The following is a 21719-nucleotide window of genomic DNA, read 5'->3' as shown; positions in this document are numbered from 1 at the left end:
TGTGTTCTTTCATGTGGCGACTTAAGTTCAAGAGAGCATGTGGTGGCTGGGGACACTAAGCCGACACGGAATTGGGATGTATATTTCTGGCATGGTGGCAACCTGCCCTGGGAACTAGATGGGTAGAGAGATTACTGCCAGGCTCAGAGAGAAGCCTTCAGCAGTGTGGTATGGGATTGAGCAAAGTGGGTGAGAGGCTTTGCTGGATCTAGTGGGGGTAGACAGCTTTTTTTTTTTGTTTATAATTTTACAGCAATAATAGTCCACCATTGAAGGAAGTTGGGATAGGAACTCAAACAGGGCAAGAAACTTAGGCAGGAGCTGATGCAGAGACCATGGAGGGGTGCTGCTTACTGACTTGCTCCCCATGGCTTACTCAGCCTGCTTTCTTACAGAACCCAGGACCACAAGCCCAGGGATGGCTCCACCCACAGTGGGCGGGGCCCTCCCCATCAATCATTAATAAAGAAAATGCCTGCTTGCCTATAGCCCCGTATGTCAAGATGCCATAAAACTATTCAGAGCAACTGGATGTCCTGTTTGCTCATCCCTTTATCTAAACTTCGATATCATCATTGATACTGTTTTAAAGTAGGATTCTGAACTCTTCTTCAGGCGTTTCACTAATCTAGGTGATGTGAGGGGGACTGGGGTGTTGGGGATGGGTTATGATGGGAGGTTGTCTCATTCTCTGTGTTTCTTTGTTGTCTCTGCATATCTGTTGGGATTCATACCCCCTCCCCATTTTAACACACCTTTTCCTCAGACTCTGCATTGTTAATTGGCTCATAAGAAAGGTTTCCTATCGCTAAGGGAGAAAAACCTGGAAAATAAGTGGCAGTAACCACTGAGTCGCCCCTGAGCACCGGCAGGGGATGTGACTCCTAGCAAAAGTCACCGGGAAGATGCTAGTAACTGTGGCGTGTTAAAGACTTTCCTAAGGCTGTGATAAAACGCCCGAGACCAAAATTGACTGATTGAACAAAGAGTTTATTTTGGCTCATGGTCCCACGGGGATTGCAGTCCACTATGGCAGAGAGGCATGGCCCGCATGGTGGCAGGAACCGGAAGCTAAGGGCTCACATCTTCACAAAGGGGAGAGAGCAAACTGGGCGTGGCTAAGGGTGTGTAATCAGAAAGCCTGATCCTAGTGAGACTTCATCCAGCAAGGAGGTGGTTGCACGTCCCTAAACAGCGCCACCCACTGGAGACATTGGGTAAGAGCTGCACCTAGCACCTGCCTCATGGTTTATGTAGTTAATTCTCATTATCTTTCCACGCACCCTGAGCATTCTCTGACTGAACAGCTGCCATTCCACACTAGACTTATGAGCGCACCTGTCTATTAGGCTCCAAGCCATAACAGGCAGGTAAAATTCCTTACTTCCTTACTTCTGTCTATGTCTTCAATAAACCTCAATACCCTGACATATAGGAAATGCTCAGACAGTGTTTGTTGAAAATAAATGAATGGCAGAATGATCGTGTGAAATAAATATTCTGTATTCTGCTCCACGGTCTTTGTGATTTTTGACACCTAGATTCACAGTGTTCCCTCCTGACTGTCACTGTAAAAGACAAGTTAGAAAAGCTTGAATCCTTCTGGTTGGCCCTGTTTACCACACCTGTTTGACCACAGGAGCTGGAGAAGAGAAAAGAGGCAGGTCCCATGGCAGATGCTGCTACTCCTGAGATGAAAACCCTGGAGAATGAAGAACCTGTCCCAGTTTGGAGACACCAGAGCTTCAGAAACGTCAAAACCCAATTTTCCTAGCTAATACCATTGCCTGAAGCACTCTGGCAGCCCTTTTCCCATTTTGTGTTGTAAGAGGCTGTTCTGATATGTTCTGCTGCCACAGACAGCTAAAGGCAAACTGGAAGGCAGACACAGTGGTGTATATGCAGGCTCCCTTCCAATGCCTTGTAGAGCATTATATTTGGCCAATTTAGGAAGTAAATCAAAATAAAAAGAGACCAAGTAAGAAAAACCAAACTTGTCATGAACCAAAAGACAGCTGAGAGACCATGGTGTCCTTCAAAGCCAGGGTCTTTAGATCAGGCAAATTCCAAGCCTGCTGCTGCTTACCCAGGCAGACATCACTAATCAATTATAGCACGCTTTCACTTTAGCCAGTGATTCAAAAGCTTCCCATCCCATTGATTGGAGCGAGACATTACTAATCTGTTAGACAACGTACAGCATTAAACTCCCCTCCCAAACCTGACCTAGATGTTCATACTAAGTGTGTAATCTACAGGAGTAGAACAGACTTCCTTGCCTGTTTCCTAATGATGCTGACTGGGTTGGGGGGGATGAGTGGGTGGGGTTAATGACGTCAGCACAGAACAAACCATTTACTTCTTTTGCTGCTCTTCTCGCATACCCCCTCCACTTACATCCATCTCCAGGACACTCCGGCTTTCTTAACCTCATTTTAATGGAACATAACACACAATGGCAGGACTGGAGAAATGGCTCCATGGCTATGGGCATGCTTTGTTCTTGTGTTTAATTCTAGGCACTCACAGCAGCTGCTCACAACGGCCTATAACTCCAGCTCCAGGTATCCGATACCTCTGACTCCTCAGGCTCATACGTAGATGCACGTGTATCTACCATAAATAATAAAAATGTAAATAACAACAATACACTACGACAAAATGCAATCTGTGTTCACTATAAACTGCCCCCGAGGGGAACCGGGAGATGGCTCAGTTGATACATGCTTAGCTTGAGAGCCTCAGGACCTAAGTTTGACTCACTCAGAACCCACCTGAAAAGTTGATCAGAATTGGTGAGCATCAGATTCAGTGAAAAGCCCAGTCTGGAAAAATAAAGTGGACGGACAACTTCAGTGACAGTTTTCGTTGGAGGTGTATGCACATGTGTGAGTGCCAGCAAGCTTAAAGGCACTCTCTACCAAGCCTGACTTTGTTTTGTCTCTGGGTCCTACATGGTACAGGGAGAGAGCTGGCTCCCTCAAGTTTGTCCTCTGACCTTCTCCTCATGTGCACCATGACATGGGGGTGTAGACCACCCCTTCACATACATGTACACACATACACATGTAAACACACATGTGCACACACCTCCAACAGAAACTATCACTGAAGTTGTCCACGACATTACTTTGTATCTTCTCTCTGAGGCTCCAGGAGGAGGGACTAGTGCCTTCCTGGTTTGGAATCAGCATTGAGTATCTCTTGACCTGCCAGACCTCTGCTCCCTCTCCACCCAACACAGCCCCAGTTCGCACCAGTGGCGGCACACAGCTTAGAGCAATGGACTATGGCCATGCAATGCCCCATTCACCCCTCCCCTGAGTCCATCCTGCTTTCTGAACTACCTCCCCGCATTGCCTGGTTTACCCATTGTGGTTGCTTGGCGGGGGGTTGGGAGGGCGCATGCTGAATACCTGGGGGGATAAGTCTGGTATAAATAAGCAAATAAATAAATACATACAGGGGTTGGGGATTTAGCTCAGTGGTAGAGCACTTGCCTAGCAAGTGCAAGGCCCTGGGTTCGGTCCCCAGCTCCGAAAAATAAATAAATAAATAAATACATGCATACATACATATATACATACATAGACACATGCATACAAACATATACAGATATATACATTATAGATGCATACATATATAAATACATACAGATACATACATACATGCATACATAGATAAATGCATACATACACACATAGATACATACATACACACATAGATACATACATACATATATAGATACATACATACATAGATACATACATATATAGAGATAGATACATACATATATAGATATATACATACATAGATACATACATACATAGATATATATACATACATATATAGATATATACATACATAGATACATACATTCATAGATATATATACATACATATATAGATATATACATACATATATAGATATATACATACATAGATACATACATATATAGACACACACATACATACATAGATACATATATAAATACATACTATCTTGATGAATGTGAAACACATTTAAGCTCTTTAACATCAGCCCCCTGTGCAGGTGTTGGGGGCTAGACCTCACCAGGGAGGAAATGCCGTATCTCCTATTGAGCACCCATCTCCTCTTCTCCTTTTGAGCACCAGAAGGAACAAATAAATACACGGGGTGGGGGAGGGGCAGTTCTGCCTCATCTGTGTCCCTACAATGCCAAAGACCACTAAGTAGCCTCCTAAGTCAACCTCACAAAAGGCACATAGACTTTAATACTGAACATGAGTGTCCAAGGGATTGGGATGGGAGGACCACTCTATCATGGCTCCCCCAATTCCCAGTTATTGATTCCCTAAGCTACATCTGGGAAAACACTATTGTTTGAAGCTAAATGTGTTGGGCTTTGCAGTTAAGATTCACATTCTGCTGTTTAAACTACGTCTCATTCACCTGTGGGTTCACGAGCCTCAGCTTCCTGCCTGGGACTGCTCAATGGGAAATAACATATGGGAAGCGTCTAGCATGGTGCTTGGTGGTATATGAAACATACTTTAAGGCACCAGTTACTCCTCCCCCTAGATCCTGTTAACTGAAGATTCTCCTTTGCTCTCCCTGGTGGAGGGGGACTAATATGGCTTACCACACAACTCCAGCGGACTCGTGCCCAGAGTCAAATACACTGGTCATTTAAAATAAGTTTTGGGGGGCTAGAGAGATAACTCGGCAGTTATAAGTATATACTGCTCTTTCAGAGGAACCAGGTCCCAGCATGTATGTTTGGTGGCTCACAAGTGGCTGCAACTCCAGCTCCAGGGGGTCTGATACGGTCTTACGGACTCCACAGACATGGGATGGCTAATCTTAGCTGTCAGTTTGACGCACCTTGAAGAACTGCCTCCATCAGATTAGCCTGTGAGCATGTCTGTGGGGCACTTTCTTGGTTGCTAATTGGTAGAGGAAGGCCCAGTGGGCCCACTGCAGGCAGCACCATCCCTAGCAAGTGGACCCAGGTTTGATAAGATGTCAGTTATATGTGAGCCTGAGGCGGCTGAGAGAGCCTACAAGCAGCGTTCTCCACTGCCTCTGCTCCAACCCTTCCCTCCAGGTTCTATCCTTGGCTTCCCTTGATGGTGGACTGAAACCTGGAAGTGTAAGCCAAATAAATTAACCCTTTCCTCCCTCATGTTGCTTTGAGCTATAGTGTTTATCAAAGTAACAGAAAGCAAACTAGGACAGGGCACCTGGATTCGTGTGTAAAAATACCCACTCGCCCCCAGGCACATGCACACACACGTATGTAATTACAAAAGAAAAAACAATAAAAATAAATCTTAAAAAATAAAATTCACTTCAGAATATCAACCCGCTTCCTCTCGGTGTGGCATTTCATTACGATTAAGATTTTCTCCTTCCGGGGTTGGTGACATGGCTTGGTGGTTAAGAGCTCCAGCTGCTCTTCCAGAGGACCTGGGTTCAATTCCCAGCGCCCACATGGCAGCTCACACCTCTCTGTAACTCATGTTCCAGGGGACCTGACACCCTCACAAAGATACACATGCAGTCAAGTCACCAAAGTACATAAAATAAAAGTAAATTATTTTTGAAGTAGAGTTTCTCCTTTCTAGAAAGGCCTCTCTCCAAAGTGTACCAGCTGTGTCCATAGCGCCCTCTGCTGGCTGGAATTAGCAACAAACAGCCTCTCCTTAACAGCAGGAGCGGAGGATGGGCTTACCCCGTGCTAGACTGGGCCATGTCCCAATTGGGTCTTGGGCCCGTCTGTCAAGTGCACACATAAAACTGTTGTTGGTTGGTGAGCAGCGCATCAGTCCCCAACAGCTAAACTCTCCCTGTGTGTAAACCTTACAGACAGAGTACCTAACAATCTGCATTCTTTTCCAGGTCAAAAAAAAAAGCAGCAAGAGGATTTAAAACCATGTCTTAGAAACCCATAGAGACGGCCCGGGAAGGCAGTGACGGGGAGAGTCCTGGTTAATTTTGACATTCCAAACCAACAGCTTTCCATCAATTCCAGGACCTCATTCCCCCCTACACCTACCTCCTTTATTCTCAGAACCGATGTTTATATTTCCGCTAGACTAGAGACCAATCCTCCTCGGCATTCTCCGTCAGAGAGAATCAGAAATTTTCCACCTGGGATGTTACAAATTGCATTTTTCAACACAGTTCTGGGATACGGGGTGTGACCAGCATAGCTAAGTGATCAGACCGACTTGATCCCAATCGCTATCAGACACGTGAAGCTCAGGATGAGTGAGGCACGGAGTCCCCTGTCCACCGAGAGCCGAAGAGAAAGCCCAAGTCAGTCTGGAGATAGCTCACTGGGAATCTGCAGTCCGGAGGGAGGGTGGGGGAAGGCTTCATTCTCCGCGTAGGAAAGGAGCGTCGTTCTGTTGCTCGGAGCCTCCATTTGCCCATCTGTGAAAGGCAAATAAATGTCTGCGCTGGGGAATAAACCTGGAAAGGAAGCGATTGAGTCTCAAATGTGAGAGCAGGAGTTCAATACCTCAGCGCCCACGTTAAGAAAAACAAACCAGGCTGGAGGGATGGCTCAGAGGCTAAAAGCACTGGCTGCTCTTCCAGAGAGGTCCTGAGTTCAAATCCCAGCAACCACATGGTGGCTCACAACCATCTGTAATGGGATCTGATGCCCTCTCTGGTGTGTCTGAAGACAGCTACGGTGTACTCATATAAATAAAATAAATAAGTCTTTTTTAAAAAAAAAAAAAGAAAGAAAAACAAAACCAACCAACCAAACCAAAAACAATAAATAAAATCTCACTATTGGGGAGGCAGAGTCAAGAGGATCGCTGTGTCTCAGTAGCTAAGTCTGTGAGTTCTAGGTTCAGCAAAAGACGGTCATTACAAAATAGGGTGGAAAATAAGAAACATCAGACATTGACCTCTGGCCTCTACATGCATGCATGCACAGTCCTTAGCCAAGAAATACTCAGAATCTCTTTGATATTTCACCTTTTTTTTTTTTTTTTTTGGTTCTTTTTATCGGAGCTGGGGACCGAACCCAGGGCCTTGCGCTTCCTAGGCAAGCGCTCTACCGCTGAGCTAAATCCCCAACGATATTTGACCTTCTTTAAGAATATCACTAATAACCAGACACTGCTTAACATCTGTGAGTTCAGGCCAGGCTGATCTGCAGAGTGAGTTCGTGTGTGTGTGTGTGTGTGTTATGGTTTGTATATGCTTGGACCAGAGAGTAGCACTATTAGAAGCTATGGCCTTGTTGGAGTAGAGGTGGCCCTGTTGAAGGAGGTGTGGCCTTGTTGGATTGGTGTGTCCCTATTAGAGTAGGTGTGGCCTTGTTGGGGTAGGTGTGGCCTTGTTGGGGGAGGTGTGGCCTTTTTGGGGGAGGTGTGGCCTTGTTGGAGGAGGTGTGTCACTGTGGGTGTGGGCTATAATCCTAGCTGCCTGGAAACCCGTATTCTCCAAGCAGCCTTCAGGTGAAGATGTAGACCTCTCAGCTCCTCCTGCACCATGCCTGCCTGGATGCTGCCATGCTCCTACCTTGATGATAATGAACTGAACCTCTGAACCTGTAAGCCAGCCCCAATTACATGTTGTCCTTGTAAAAGTTGCCTTGGTCATAGCGTCTGTTCACAGCAGTAAATCCCTGACTGAGACATTCTGTATACCACTAACTTCACAGGGAAAGCCTTGCCAGCCATATTTACAAAGTCCAGAGCCGGCCCTCTTCCACATCACACCTCTCAGTCAATAGTGAATGGATAGTGGAAGGCACCTCTGTCCAGTTAGATCAGCTAGATCTTCCCTCCCTGGACCCTGGGGTGGAACCTGGCCACTTAGATTCTACAAATTATTTCAAGTGAGGGTAGGTTAAATTATCCAGCCAAGACAATGCCATCCCACGAGAAAATGAGAAAGTCTATGAATGGAGAGAAAGACTGGGGGGGGGTGTCAGGAAGGAGAAGACAGGGAGAGGGGTGAATAGAAGGAGGGGACAGGGAGAGGGGTGAATAGAAGGAGGGGACAGGGAGAAAGGGAAGTGACCATCTGCTCAGAATGACTTCTCACTAGAAGCTGGGGGACTATGTAGCAGAGATTGAATCCCTTGACCCGAGAAGAACACCTTGATTTCAGACTTCTGTCCTTTCAGGCTACATCTAATCAATTTCTGTTGTTTTCAGCCACTCAGTCTGAAGCAGGGGGCCTGGGAGGTCTTGAGAATGTTCTTGGTGCCAGTGCACACTGAAAGGCTGAAGAGGCTGGGTTCTGACATCCCCGTGATGGAAGCCACTATGGAGCCTCTTACTCAGAAGTGTGCATTCTGCCTCTTCCCATCCACCCGAGTTCTCAGCCTGTGGAGCTGTGTCATGCACACATGGGGCGGGTCTTCTCTCCCCATTGTATCCCGGCTGCCAATCAAATCATCTCTGGAATGCCATCACAAACACGCCCGCAAGTGGGATTTGTCAAGTCTCCAAGTGTCTCTCAATCCAAGAGAGCTGTCAGTCAATACTATGGCTCTGTGTTGGGGGAGGAAATGAAGGCAGGACACATTTGACTTGTTAGGCTTACTCAGTAAGCTAGTAAACAACAGGGCTAAGACTCAAGAGGACTTCTCTGATCCTGCACTGTGAGACTATGCTGTCCTGGGGTGGGGGGGACAGGAGCTGCACCGCCACTCCCCTGCTGTAGCTTGTGAATGAATAAACACTGGGGTTATATACAACATGGTGCTGATTCCAGAAGAGGAAAAGGCTAAATTTGCCTGCTTTGGGCCACTGCTAGAATCAGGCTCATGGCACTAAACCCCAGGCACAAAAAGGCATGTTGGTAATGAAAATATTTGTCAAAGTATCTTTTCAGGAGAGGTTGGGCTACTTCCAGAAGTGTCCCATCCATCCTTGTTTCTCTCTGTGTCCAAAGAAGGCTAGATGTAAACTCTAGGGAAGTCTTTTTGGAGAAAAGTCAAACTCCACTGACTGGGACGTGGGGAGGTTGTATATTCTGAGTGCTGTGCTAAGTACTTTGCTGAACCAAAGTACTGAGTAAGTGTTAAGTACTGAGTGCTGTGCTAAGTACTTTGCTGAACCAAAGTACTGAGCAAGTGTTAAGTACTGAGTGCTCTGCTAAGTACTTTGCTGAACCAAACTAAGTATGCTGAGACCACTACACAACAAAGCAGAGCACTTAGACACGCAGGATCTGGAGCCAGGCTGCCTTAACCTTCCCTGACCTTGGACTTCAGTTTTCCATCAGTAAAATGGGATGATCCTGTCAATACTCCCTCCTTGGCAGAGTTATTGTAAGGGCATTGGAGCGCCTGACTTGGTGCTCCCTGCACATACGGGCCCGTTAATCCTTCCAATGACCTGAGAGCCCCCTGAAGCCATTTTGCATACATTATTCCTGGGAATTTTGAGGTAGATAATTGCTCCTTCTGACAGAGCTCACGTTTGTACGAATTCCCTTCCATGAGACAGGGACACCCAGAGCCTTTCCAGGTTAAAAGCCAAGGTGAGAAGACAAACTCAAAACACATAAATCCCACTGGGAGCAAATGGAGATCCATAGACATCCTGGACCCAAGTGTCCAGGCTGTGGCAAAGGCGCCTCCCAAGGAGGTTCTGGGAATCACAGGGAGGGAGTGGAGATCATTGCTGGGCTTCAGGTCCAGTCATACGGCACTTACAAAAGTGTTCAACAAACATTGGCATCCATAAAAAAATCTAGGGCTTATTCAGTGCTGGGTATGTGTGGTACACAAGCACTCTGTACTGAGCTGCAACCAAGTAAATGTGTTTGTGTATACACACTTGTCCGTCTGTCTGTCATTCTGTCTGTCTGTCTCTCTGTCTCTCTCTATGAGTGTGTGTATGACTGTGTGTGACTGTGTGTGTCTCTCTGTGTGTATGTGTGTGTGTATATGTGTGTGTGTATATGACTGCATGTGTATGTTGGTGTATGTCTCTCTCTCTATATATATATATATACATATATATATGTATATATAGTGTGTGTGTACATGTATGACTATATGTGTATATGTCTGTGTATATCTCTCTCTGCATGTAGGTCTGTGTTTGTATGTGAGTATGTGTGTGTGAGACTGTGTGTGTGTCTCTGTGTGTTTATGTCTGTGTGTGTGTGTGTATGACTGCATGTGTATATCTGTGTATGTCTCTCTCTATATATATATGTGTGTGTGTGTGTGTGTGTGTGTGTTTGTGAGTGTGTATGTGTATGACTCTGTGTGTATGTCTGTTTGTGAGTATGTGTGTATGACTGTGTGTGACTGTGTATCTAAGTGTGTGTCTGTGTGTGTCTATGTGTGTATCTGTGTGTGTCTCTGTGTATGTCTGATTGTGAGTGTGTGTGTGTGTGTGTGTGTGTGTGTGTGTGTGTAACAATATGTTTGGAGATTAGAGGAGAATTTGTGGGAATCTGTTCTCCCCTTCCACCACATTGGTCCCAGGATTTGAACTCAGATCATCAGGCGTGGCTGCAAACCAAGAACTCAAAGGCATTAAAAAGCAAAGGGTTAATCTTTGCTGGGTAGAGAATGTCAATGAGCCCTATACAGTGTCTCAGCAAACCGACCACTGAGGGGCTAGCTACTAGTGTCATCTTTCACTAGAGACACAGCACATCTGTAGGAGCTTGCTCTCCTGGCCGTGAAAGCCACGGTGGTTATAGATTGGAGCAATTATCCGGCTGCGATGCTGTGCTTTATTGTGTAGTCCCGTGCTGCCGTTGACACACTGAGAGATATAAACCCTCTTATTACAGGCAACTTCAGCGTCTTCCCTCTCCCAATACTGTCAGAGTGCTGTATTCATCTTTTGACTCTCTATGCATGTATGGATTATACTATCTGTGGAAATTCATTTCTGAGTGGTAAACAGGGCGTTACAATTCTTCTCTCCTATAAAGAGGGGTATTGAGTCTGACTGAGAGCGATGTCCTTTAGTGGATATTGTTAAGCTTTAGGATATAAGTCCTGTGGATCTGGGGAGAGTCATGGCCATGTAGTTTTATCATGTTCTACCGCTCTGACACTAGCTGTCTCTTCCTTCTTTAGCATTGAACTCTTCTGCCATTGTATTAAGTTTGTCTTGGCAATCCAGGCTAACCTCCTTCTTTAAGGTCAGCTAAGGGGCAACCTGCTATAATGGCTGACTTTGCTTCTCTTTGTCAGGTGTCTCAGTTAGGTTTTACTACTGTGAGCAGACACCATGACCGAGGCAACTCTTATAAGGACAACATTTAATTGGGGCTGGCTTACAGGTTCAGAGGTTCAGTCCATTATCATCAAGGTGGGAACATGGCAGCATCCAGGCAGGCATGGTGCAGGAGGAGCTGAGAGTTCTACATCTTCATCTGAAGGCAAACAGGAGAAGGAAGAGGATGAGGGTCTTATAGCTCACCCCCACAGTAACACAATTACTCCAACAAAGCCATACCTGATCCAACAAGACCACACCTATCCCAACAAGGCCACACCTACTCCAACAATATCACACCTCCAAACAGTGCCACTCCTTGGGCCAAGCATATTCAAACCACCATACCAGGTAATATACCCATCCACACTGTTTGTGTAGTAGACTGACCATCTTGAGTTGGATTGCTCTTATAATGTTGGGGACCAACCTTGGAACTTTGTGCATGCTATGAAGTGCTCAGTGAGCTGCACCGCCAGGGTAGGATATAGATTGGACCTCTTGGAGGGGAAGAGGGGCCACACACATTCCTCTATCTCCTGGGCATGCATTGCTACCACAGAGACTGCTCGTTCAAAGCCAAGACATCAGCAACCCCGATCTCCACTAGCAATGTGTCTTGCCTAGACTGCAGCCAAACTTGCCAAGAAGAAATCCACAAAAATATCAGTATCCTGCAGACCTGAGTTTTCATGGTTCAGTCATCCGCGGGGAATCATTGATTTAATCCTGACTTTTTTAAACACAGCGTGATCAGCCACTGTTGAGTAGCTAAGCAACCTCATGCTCAAGACAGTAAAGATGCAATTTCCCATCTCCCAGGGAGCCAAAGACAAACAGTATTTCAGGCTAAGTATGGTCCTTAAAGGCCACCATAGTCATTCTCTTTCTTTGATTGACTTGGTTCTTCTAGAGACAGAGAGACCATTATCATGTAAAGTGACCCATCTTGACTTTGAACTTACTTAACCCCTAGTAAATCATTCCTCACTGCACAGCTTGGTTACACATTTTCTATTGTTATGATAAAATACTCCCATAAAAAGAAACTTTAAGGAAAGAAAGGTCTACTCTCGCTCAGAGTTCGCAGTGTAGCCCAACATGGCCAGGAAGTAAAAGCTGGTCACATCACATCCACGCCCAGGAAGCAGAGAGTGCTGCTGCACTGTGCTGACATAGCCCCTTTCTCCATCCCATAGTCCAGAGTCCCAGCCATGGGAATGGTGCTGCCCATAGTGGACAGGTCAATTAATGTAATCAAGATAATTCCCCACAGGCATCCCAGAAGCCCATCCCCCAGGAGACTCTGGATCCTGTCAAGTTGACAGTGAGCACTCCCCCTCACAACAACCACTGAGAACTTAAAGACAGATGTTTGAACCACCATAGAAATAGCTCTAAGACAGATATAGACGAGGAAGGGCATTGTACATTGAAGGGCAATGTACCTCACACCATCTGCTTAGAATGCAAAACAAAAATCTCCTTAGTGTGTGTGTGTAACTGTTTAGGAAGGCGTATGGAATCATAAGAACAAAAACAAAATCAGCAGTAATGTTAGCTTTAATAAGGGGAGGGGTTGAGAAGGGTTGTATATTTTTCTGAATTATAATGAGACCTTGTAAGTTGCTGCAAGGATCAAGAGAGAAAGAAATCAAGTTCTTTTTTAAACTTTACCACGGACTGTCACTCTGTACTAAGATGACTGCTAAGTAGATGTGTGACTCAACACCCACCATCCTTCCTTCTTTCCTTGATACCAAGAGACCAAGACTGGAACAGGTATGTCCAGCCCTAAGCTGAGGGCTGTGACATATCAAAGCATCTAATTTTTATCATAAGCATATTTGAAATGATAATGTTTGTGTTCCTGGGGTTTGTATGTGTGTGTGTGTGGGGGGGTCATTGACCCATTTATTCATTGCAAATAAAAAAGCAGTAAATTATTTTACATCAGTTGGGTCTGTTTGGTTACAAATAACAAATTAGACTAAACAACTATGGCATTAGACAGACTTGCCAATCTCCCTGTGATATTCCAGAAGTAGGTGAATGCTGGCATCGGCGCAGCTGTCAGGAGCGCAGGGGCGTTGCTGTTCTGAGGATGCTAGTGTCCCTTATTGCTGTTGTGTTAGGATTTCAAGATGGCTGCCTCCTCTGCAGACAGGAAGGGAGAGGAAAGATGGCCGGACTGTGTTGTTTTTCCTTCTCTTGATAAGACTACAAGGATAGATGATACTGGATCCCTGTCTTCTTAAGCTGGGTCACATCTAGCTGCAAGGGAGGCCTGCACAATAAACAATAGGACATCCTATTTGCCATATCCTTCTATTTACCAAGCCAGATATGCTGTTACCCAGCATAAGACTCTAGCTTACGAACAGTCACAGGAGGGAGGATTATACATTAGATGTGAAAGTGTTTACAAGATATTGCACTGAAGAGCTTAACTCTCTAATGTTTTTCAGAGCCAAGAACAGAACAGCTGAGGGAAGAATTATTCAGCTTCATGACTTCAGAGACTTTGGCCCACAGTCCTATACCTCACAGGGATAGCAGAACACTGTGGCAGCAGGAGAGCATGGTAGAGGTGGTTGTCTGTCTCCTAGTAGGCAGGAAGCAGTAACAGGAAGGGGCACAGCAAGATGGAGCCCCCAAGGACATGCACATGTCCTCCAACCAGACCCCACCTCCCAACAGCCTATTCAGATGTGAATCCATGGATGAATTCTGCCTCCTGGTCATCCCTCACCAAATCTAAGTTTACCGTCAAGACCGACCATACTACAAAATTCCACAGTGACCTTAGCTGTTATTTATAATATGGGTGTTAATAAGTCCATTTATTGTACTTTTTGCTGCAACACATAAATTATTTAAAACTTGCAGGGTCAGGACTGGGATTTAGACTTCATCCTTCCAACTGGCATGGGTCCTCTTCATAACTACAATTATAAATTACTCAAACATCATCTGAGAGGAAGAAGCAGCAGGCCATGGGAGCCTGTTTTGTAGGGATTGATGGCTCAGGATCTGAGGCAAATATCTATATATAATAAAGACTGGCTGGGAGGGAGATTGGACAGAGTAGTCTGAGATCCACAGAACAAGAGTGCATTGGAGCCTGGCATCAGGTAAGGGTGGGACATTTGTGACTGTTCTTGAAAGGAAACTGGGAAGTCTAGTTTAGTGCCACCTCGCACAAAGCTCAGGAAGAACACACAAAGTCTCTTAGATCATAAATTAACCCTGAGCTGCTGCTGCATGGAAAGTGTCTGGGTTGATACTTAGAAGAAAGGTTGAGGCCTACATTCCCAGAACCATACCCACCTCTCCCGCGAACAGACTGTGTGACCAGAGCAAGTTGCTTGGCCTCAACCATTGGTTTCTTCATCTTCGTAACCCTTAAGACAGAATTGTCTTCACATAGCAAGTGGCTCAGAGTAAACTCTTGCTGGCCATCCATAGTTGGTGTTGTGCAGGGCCTGCCCACCATGACATTGAAGGAAGTTCAATGTCCTGTGGTTACCAGAGGCTAGAACTAACTGAAGGGTACTCGTATAACTCTAATCAGATCCATATCCCTGGGTGGCCCAGTTTGAAGCACTGCAGAACCCAAATAACTAAAGGAGTGCTCCTCTAGACTTCCATATCACTTGGCCTTTCCTAAAGTGAGGCTAAGTTTCTAGAGGACATAAACTCTTTGTTCACGGGTCACCAAATCACCACACTCCTTCAACTCTTTGTCCATTTTATGACCAGATCATTACCCACAAGGCCTTCATGGTCCCTCTTCCTCCATAGAACTTTGATTTTCTGCTCACACAAGTAGGTCTATGTTTCTCCAGAAGGGACTCTTACCACCTATTTCTTCTTTCTCTGTTGTTGTTTGTTCCCTTGAGACAGGATCCTACGTGGCCAAGGCTAGCCTCCAAACAACTGTGTAGCTGAGGATGACCTCGAACTCTGAATCTCCTGCCTCTGTGTCCTGAGGGCTGAGACAGTAGGCATGCGCCACCACACCTGGTTTGTGGAATGCTGGGAATGAAAACCAGGGCCCCACGAATGTTAGGCAGGCACAGTACCAGCTGAGATATGCCCTACCCCTTCCCTCCATTGTTTGATATTCTGGTGACCCCATTCTACACCTGAGCCTGGGTGGCGAGAAATGAGTCCTTACTAAATGAGCAATGGAGGAGATCACTCAGAGAGAATGGAGGATGGGAGCTAATCTGCCTGTTCAACTGATGTTTGTTGGTGCCAGGCAGGATTCTAAGTGGGGATGTAGTTGCCTCTGCTTTGAGGATCTCCCCATCAGCTCCTCCTAACCACTTTCCAAGATGAAGACTATCCCTGACCATAGGGACCCCCAGCTCAGACATGCAGCCCTTCAAAAGGCCATATAGCACCTCACTACTAGACGATGGAGCCCTATCCTAGTGGAGCCCAGCTTCTTGGGAAATAAAGACACTGAAGCAACAGTGGCCTGGGCAGAGCCAGCGAGAGCTACAGTAATTTATCACCAGCCCCAGATCCCATTCAGCCTCGCTGACCTGTAAAATCCACACTGAGCTCAGGACTGACTCTTCTGAGTCTAGCTTTGATTTAGACCCCAGTAAAGATCTCTGGTGCCTCTGGCTGCCGAACCACTGGTTCTCAGTACTTCCCTCCTTGACGTAGGGGTCTAGGGAGAGCTGGAAGGTAGGGGGATCAGACTTGCATCACCTTTTATGTGCAGATTCTAGGGTTCACACAATTCTCAGACCCCAGAAGTCTCCACTTGGCAGTTTGTCATATTTGGAATAACTGGACCCAAATACCCTTCTCTGTAATGTCTCAAGCGTTCCGATCTGGTGTATTCTCTTCTGTATGCCAAGCACCAAACCCAGTATGTGAGCACTGGATAAACAGCTGCTAGCCTTGTCTTGTATGATCCAGCGTTTACAACACGCCTCGAGAAACACACAAGAAGTAGGAGGGTCACACTTGCAAGAGGACCAAGCAGAGTGTGGTGCACTCCACCCACTGTGTGTTGCCATAACAGAAGACCACACACAGGCTGGTGCATATAGAACAAATTCAGTTATGGAGGCTGGGAAGTCCAAGTCTGCACACTGTACTGTTCCACGGTGGGAGGTAGGAGAGAGAGAGAGGGAGGGAGAGAGAGGGGGAGACAGACAGACAGACAGACAGACAGACAGACAGACAGACAGACAGAGAGACTGACTACCCAAACCAGCAATCTTCCAGGGCCTTCTTAACCAGTCAGAGTTTTTGTCCTCATACCCCCCGCACCCCCCACTAAAGGGTTATTAGCAGCCTGGCTTTCCGTGTCAAGGCAGCCCCCTGCCATTCGTCGTTCATTTGGCTTTCATGGTCATTTCTTTCCCCTTGTTACTAACAAGGCAATCAGGATTAGCACCCTACACACCATGAGCATCCTCCATGCAGGCCCTTTGGACTCTCTCCTTCCTCCTTGCTCTCCACCTCATCTTCTAGCTCAGGATAAACTGAGCTCAGAAGACCTGTAGCTTCAGCCAGACCTGAATAGGTATGGCTCCCATAGACTCATGTGAGTGAATGCTTGGCCATAAGGAATGGCACTATTAGGAGGTGTGGCCTTGTTGGAGTGGGTGTGGCCTTGTTGGAGTGGGTGTGGCCTTATCAGAGTAGGTGTGACCTTGTTGGAGGAGGTGTGTTACTGTGGGGGTGGGCTTTGAGGTCTTCTATATTCAGGCTACGCCCAGTGTGGCTCACAGTGTCTTTCTGCCTTCATATCAAGATATAGAACTCTCAGCTACTCCAGAACCATGTCTGCCTGCAAGGCGCCATGATCCTTACCATGATGATAATGTACTGAACCTCTGAACCTATAAGCCAGCCCCAATTAAATGTCGTCCTTTAGAAGAGTTGCTATGGTCACGGTATCTCTTCACAGCAATAGAACATTAAGACAAGACCCAAGTTCTATGTGTTAGCACAGAACAGACAGCATTTAAGGCGTCACTGGCCTTGGCATTATTCCCTATGAAAGAGATAAGTGTAGAAATACAGCAGTAGGTAGCCGAGGAGCATGCCCAGTTTGACCCAGGAGCACCTGCAAAGCCATCTTAGAGCAGGACCCCAATGGCTTTGAACCTCTTTGTTTCAGAGGGAGCCACTCACCTCTGAGATGTGCACAAGAGCCCACGGAATAGGAACCCACCTCAGCCCTGAGCGTTCGGCTGAAATTGTTAAGAAAGGGTAATGTAAGATGTGGCTGAGTTGTCGCTTCAAGACTCTGGCTGACTGGGGATATCTGGCCTCAAGGGATTTAGACTGAACATTAAGGAACCTCTTGTGTTGTGCCAAGTACAACAGAGGCTTTGCCCTGAAGCTGAGGAAGTCCCCAGTGTATCCACGTGTGGTACCATAAGCAAAAGACCAGCTTGGGTAACTCTGTTCTGCAACTCTGACCTTATGGTTCCAACTGCAAAATGTCTCCCGTCAACTTTTATCTTGGTGCCTGTGTGCGTGCATGCGTGTGTGCGTGCATGTGTGTGTGTGTGTGTGTGTGTGTGTGTGTGTTGATTATCTATTTTAATCAGTAACAAATTCATCCCTGTGAGATATGTTCAAGGCCCTGTATGGTGGTGTACACTTTTAATCCTGGTGCTTGAGAGGCAGAGACAGGCAGATCTCTGTGAGTTCCAGGTCAGTCAGAGCCACCTACTGAAACTTTGACTCTTAAAAGCTGCTAGGACAGAAAGGGTCCACCTTAACCCATGCCTTCCTGTTCTCTCTTCCCCCAGTTCCTGCGGCCCTGTCCTGGCTCTTGGACATCTGTGTTCTGCGTCTAAGACAAACAGGTCTAAGAAAGAAGCAACCGGTGGCTAGGAAGATGGCTTGGTTGGTAAAGTGCTTTGCTGCACACAAAGAGAGGCCTAGGCTTTGAACCCTGGAAGTACACTAAGGGGTTAAAAGAAAAGAACAGGTGTGTGCGTGCATGTAATCACAGTGCAGGGGTAGTGTCAGTACATCTATACAGCTTGTGGGCCAGCTAGCCTAGAGCCAAAGGATCCATCTCAAAAAATAGTAATAATAATAAGCGGTTGGTTCCTGAGGAGGCCATGCACGCACGCATGCGCAAAGAAGGGAAAAAGAGGCAGCCATCAAAGGTGCCTGTGGTGGATATAGCCTGGCTTTAAAATTTGGAAGGGGACTCTGGGCCATCACAGCTTTTGACCATAATTTTTAGGCCTCCAGTTTGCAGTGAATATCCCCAAGGCCTCCTGTGTGTCTTGACAAGTGGTCAAGCCTAGGGCCTCGTTCTGGAACAGCCCAGTTGCTCCGCTCACCGACACTTTCCGAAAACAGCACTGACCTCTGCCAAGGACGTAAGAGTCTTTGCTACTCCCATCAAATTTTATCTCCCTGTGGAACTGCCCATGGCTGAGAGATAGGAACATCCCCACTAAATTGCTTTGATGGAGCTGATTGTGAGCCTTAGATTGCCTCGCTCTTCTGAAAGTTACGTTACAGCTCGGGGCTCAAATCTGTCTTCCTGTCGTCCTCACACTCCTGAGTATCAAACTTCCCCCTTTCAGGGTCACCCCGGAATACCATGGAAACCCTCACGTTCTAGAAGCTTAGGGAGGTCACAGACCCTTTTATGAATCCAATGAAAGTACCTGGTACCTCTAGTCAAAAAGCAGAGAGAGAAGGAGAGGGGGCAGGGGGAGGGGGAGAGGGAGAGAAATACCTTCTGTACACCATATTGGGGATAACCCCAGGACCGTGGGAGACATCTAAAAACCTTGTCCTGACACTAGCATGGGAGTAAGGTGAAAGCTCAGAGGGATCTTAGAACTTACTAGGTCCCCTGACTGCTGCAAAATAACAATTGTGTGTGTGTGTGAATCACAGGCACTAGCAAGATGGCTTAGTGGGTCAAGGAGCCTGCTGCTAAGTCTGGGACCCAAGGTCAATCCCAGGAAACTACATGGTGGAAGGAGAGAAGCAACTGCAAATGTGATCCTTTGACTTCCAAATGTTCAGGGAGCGTGCGCACTTGCGCGCGCGCACGCACACAAAGCAAACAAATCAATAATATTGTAATTAATCACCTGTTAAGTATTTATTATATACCACCAACCCTGCCAAGACTCTACATCGATCAGGGTCATAAAATCCAAACAGTAACTCAACTTGTAGATATCATTTGACCCCATTTTTACACAGAAGGCAACTAAGGGTCCTAGCGCTGATGTCACCTACCCGAAGATACTGAGACCTGACTCAGAAGTCAAGTCAGCTGACACACAGATCCATGCTCCGTGAGCTAGGCCTGCAATTCATTGTCCTTCCCTTCTCCTTCGGTATACTGTGAGTGTCAGGAGCCGTCCTGCTTTGTTTTCAAACTGCTGCAATCAATATCATGACCAACAGGAACTTGGACAGAAAACAATTTATTTCAGCCCACAGCTTAGCAGTCTATCATAAAGGAAGCCCAGGGCAGGGGTGGATGCTGCTTACTGGCTTGCTCAGCCTGCTTTCTTACATACCTGAGAACCATCTGCCTCGAGGCAACACCGCCCATGGTGGGCTGACCTCCTTTACACCAGTCATTAATCAAGATCATACCCACAGGCCAATCTGGTCATGGCATTTTCCCAATTAAGGTTCCTCTCTCCAGATGACCTGAGTGTGTGTCAAGTGGGCATAAAACTACGCAGCAGGGTGCCTACTGGTGCTAACTTGAGCTGTGCGAGGTGTTTACAGAATCCGCAGGCAAGGCATGGTCTGGGTCGCGGGTTTCACCTGCAGTTAGATGGAGTGACTTAGCAAATTGCTCCCAAGTCGTCCTGGAAGCCCTAACTACCTGGTGACTGCGTTGGCAGACAGCCTTCAAGGAGATGCCAAGGATGAACTGAGGAATGGAGCCCTCATTTACCAAAGAGCAGACGTTGTCTTTAAAAGAAAGGTAAGTGGGTTACACAGATGGCGCAGTGGCTGAAGTGCTAAACAAAAGCATGAGGACCTGAGTTCATACCCACAACATACCTCAGCCATGCAGCACCTCAGCAACACAGCACTGGTGTAGAAGAGGGGTGTGGTGGCTTGCCCTTGTAACCACAGCCTTAGGGAGCTGTGGAGACAGGCAGAGAACACTCACTGGACAACTGGTCTACCAGAAACAGTGATTTCTTGGTTCCCTGAGAGACACTGTCTCAGCGAACAAAGTAGAGCGCCAACCTCTGGACTCGGTGTACACATAGGTGAACCCAAAACACGCACACAAAAACACATGTACACACAAATACCCAGTGGACAAAGCAGAAGATACCTGATGTCAATCTCTAACATGCACACACATGCATAAAAACACATATGCACACATGCACACACAAATATCCAGTAGACAAAGCAGAAGATACCTGATGTCAATCTCTAACATGCATACACCTGCATACATATGCATACACACATCCCTAAAAACATATGTGTACACATGTACACAAAAATACACCCTGGACAAAAAAGAAGACACCTGGTGTCAGTTTCTAACATGCACACACACACACACACACACACACATACACTCACCCCATAGCCAGAGACACAGAGCTCTGTCCCCACCGTATGAGAATCCAGAATCAACGAATATACCCTCAAGGCAGGAGTGGAGCCCACACCAGGAACCAAACCATGCAGGGCCCTTGGGCTTAGACACGGCCCCAGAAATGAGAGAAAATAAATTGTTGTTGAAGGAGTGTCTTCTGGTTGCCATGGCAATTGTAAATGCCCTCTAAGTTTCCCTCACTACCCCTTCCTCTTTCTCCTCTCCGCACAAAAAGAGAACCAGCACAGGGGGCACCTAGGACCTGGGTTTTCCTAGTGTGACAGACACCAAGGGGGTCATGACCCAGATTGGTAGATGCTGAGGTTTCAAACTCTGTAAATGCCCAGGAGGGCCAGGCAGGGGCCAAGCCGAGAAGCAGGTGCTAAGAGCCCACAGGTTGACAATTTATTCACTACTCTGCTTCAGCATCTTGTCATAGAGGCAGCAAGCCACTGCTGGCTGCCAGTGCCCTTTGCTTTAAAAGAAAGAAGGGACGGGAGAGATGGTGAGTGGCCGAGAGCACATAATGCTCTTACAAAGGTCTCGAGTTCAATTCCCAGCACCCACAGGGCAGCTCAAAACCGCCTGATGCCACCTTCTGGTGTGCAGATGCACATGCAGGCAAAGTACCCATAATACATAGCATACATAAATAAACATCTTAAAATGGATGAATAGCTGGTATAATCTTTATCGTCAGGTGGAATCACAGATTCTTAAAACACTGAGAACTTGTACAGTCTAGACGAAGCCTGTGGAGGGGCTGTGTCTAGACTGGGGTTGGATAGTATGCAAAAGCCAGTTAGGATCTAGCAGAGAAAGAGATGAGCAAGGAGAACACATTCTGCAGAGCCACAGGGCTAAGTTCGAGTCCTAGGACCACCACTTAATTGCTGTGCCACTTAACAAGCCAC

General features: G+C 46.6%; 1 long non-coding RNA gene across 3 annotated transcripts; it reads right to left on the bottom strand.

Annotated features, from left to right (window-relative positions):
- Positions 1-969: 969 nt before the first annotated feature.
- LOC108352460 (uncharacterized) lies at positions 970-18816 on the bottom strand. 3 transcript variants are annotated; one of them, XR_010056571.1, is made up of 6 exons: positions 18568-18816; positions 15066-15242; positions 11267-13491; positions 6041-6420; positions 2775-2825; positions 970-2613 (listed from the first exon to the last, which is right to left on the bottom strand). It is a non-coding gene; the product is annotated as an uncharacterized LOC108352460 (long non-coding RNA). The 3 variants fall into 3 exon arrangements; XR_010056572.1 differs by lacking the exon at positions 2775-2825; XR_005492033.2 differs by lacking the exons at positions 11267-13491; positions 15066-15242 and having other exon boundaries at positions 18568-18814.
- Between the last annotated feature and the right edge of the window lie 2903 nt (positions 18817-21719).

The sequence above is a fragment of the Rattus norvegicus genome, chromosome 12 (assembly GCF_036323735.1).
Source record: "Rattus norvegicus strain BN/NHsdMcwi chromosome 12, GRCr8, whole genome shotgun sequence".
Lineage (NCBI taxonomy): Eukaryota > Metazoa > Chordata > Mammalia > Rodentia > Muridae > Rattus > Rattus norvegicus.
This window is presented reverse-complemented; position numbering and strand designations above follow the sequence as displayed.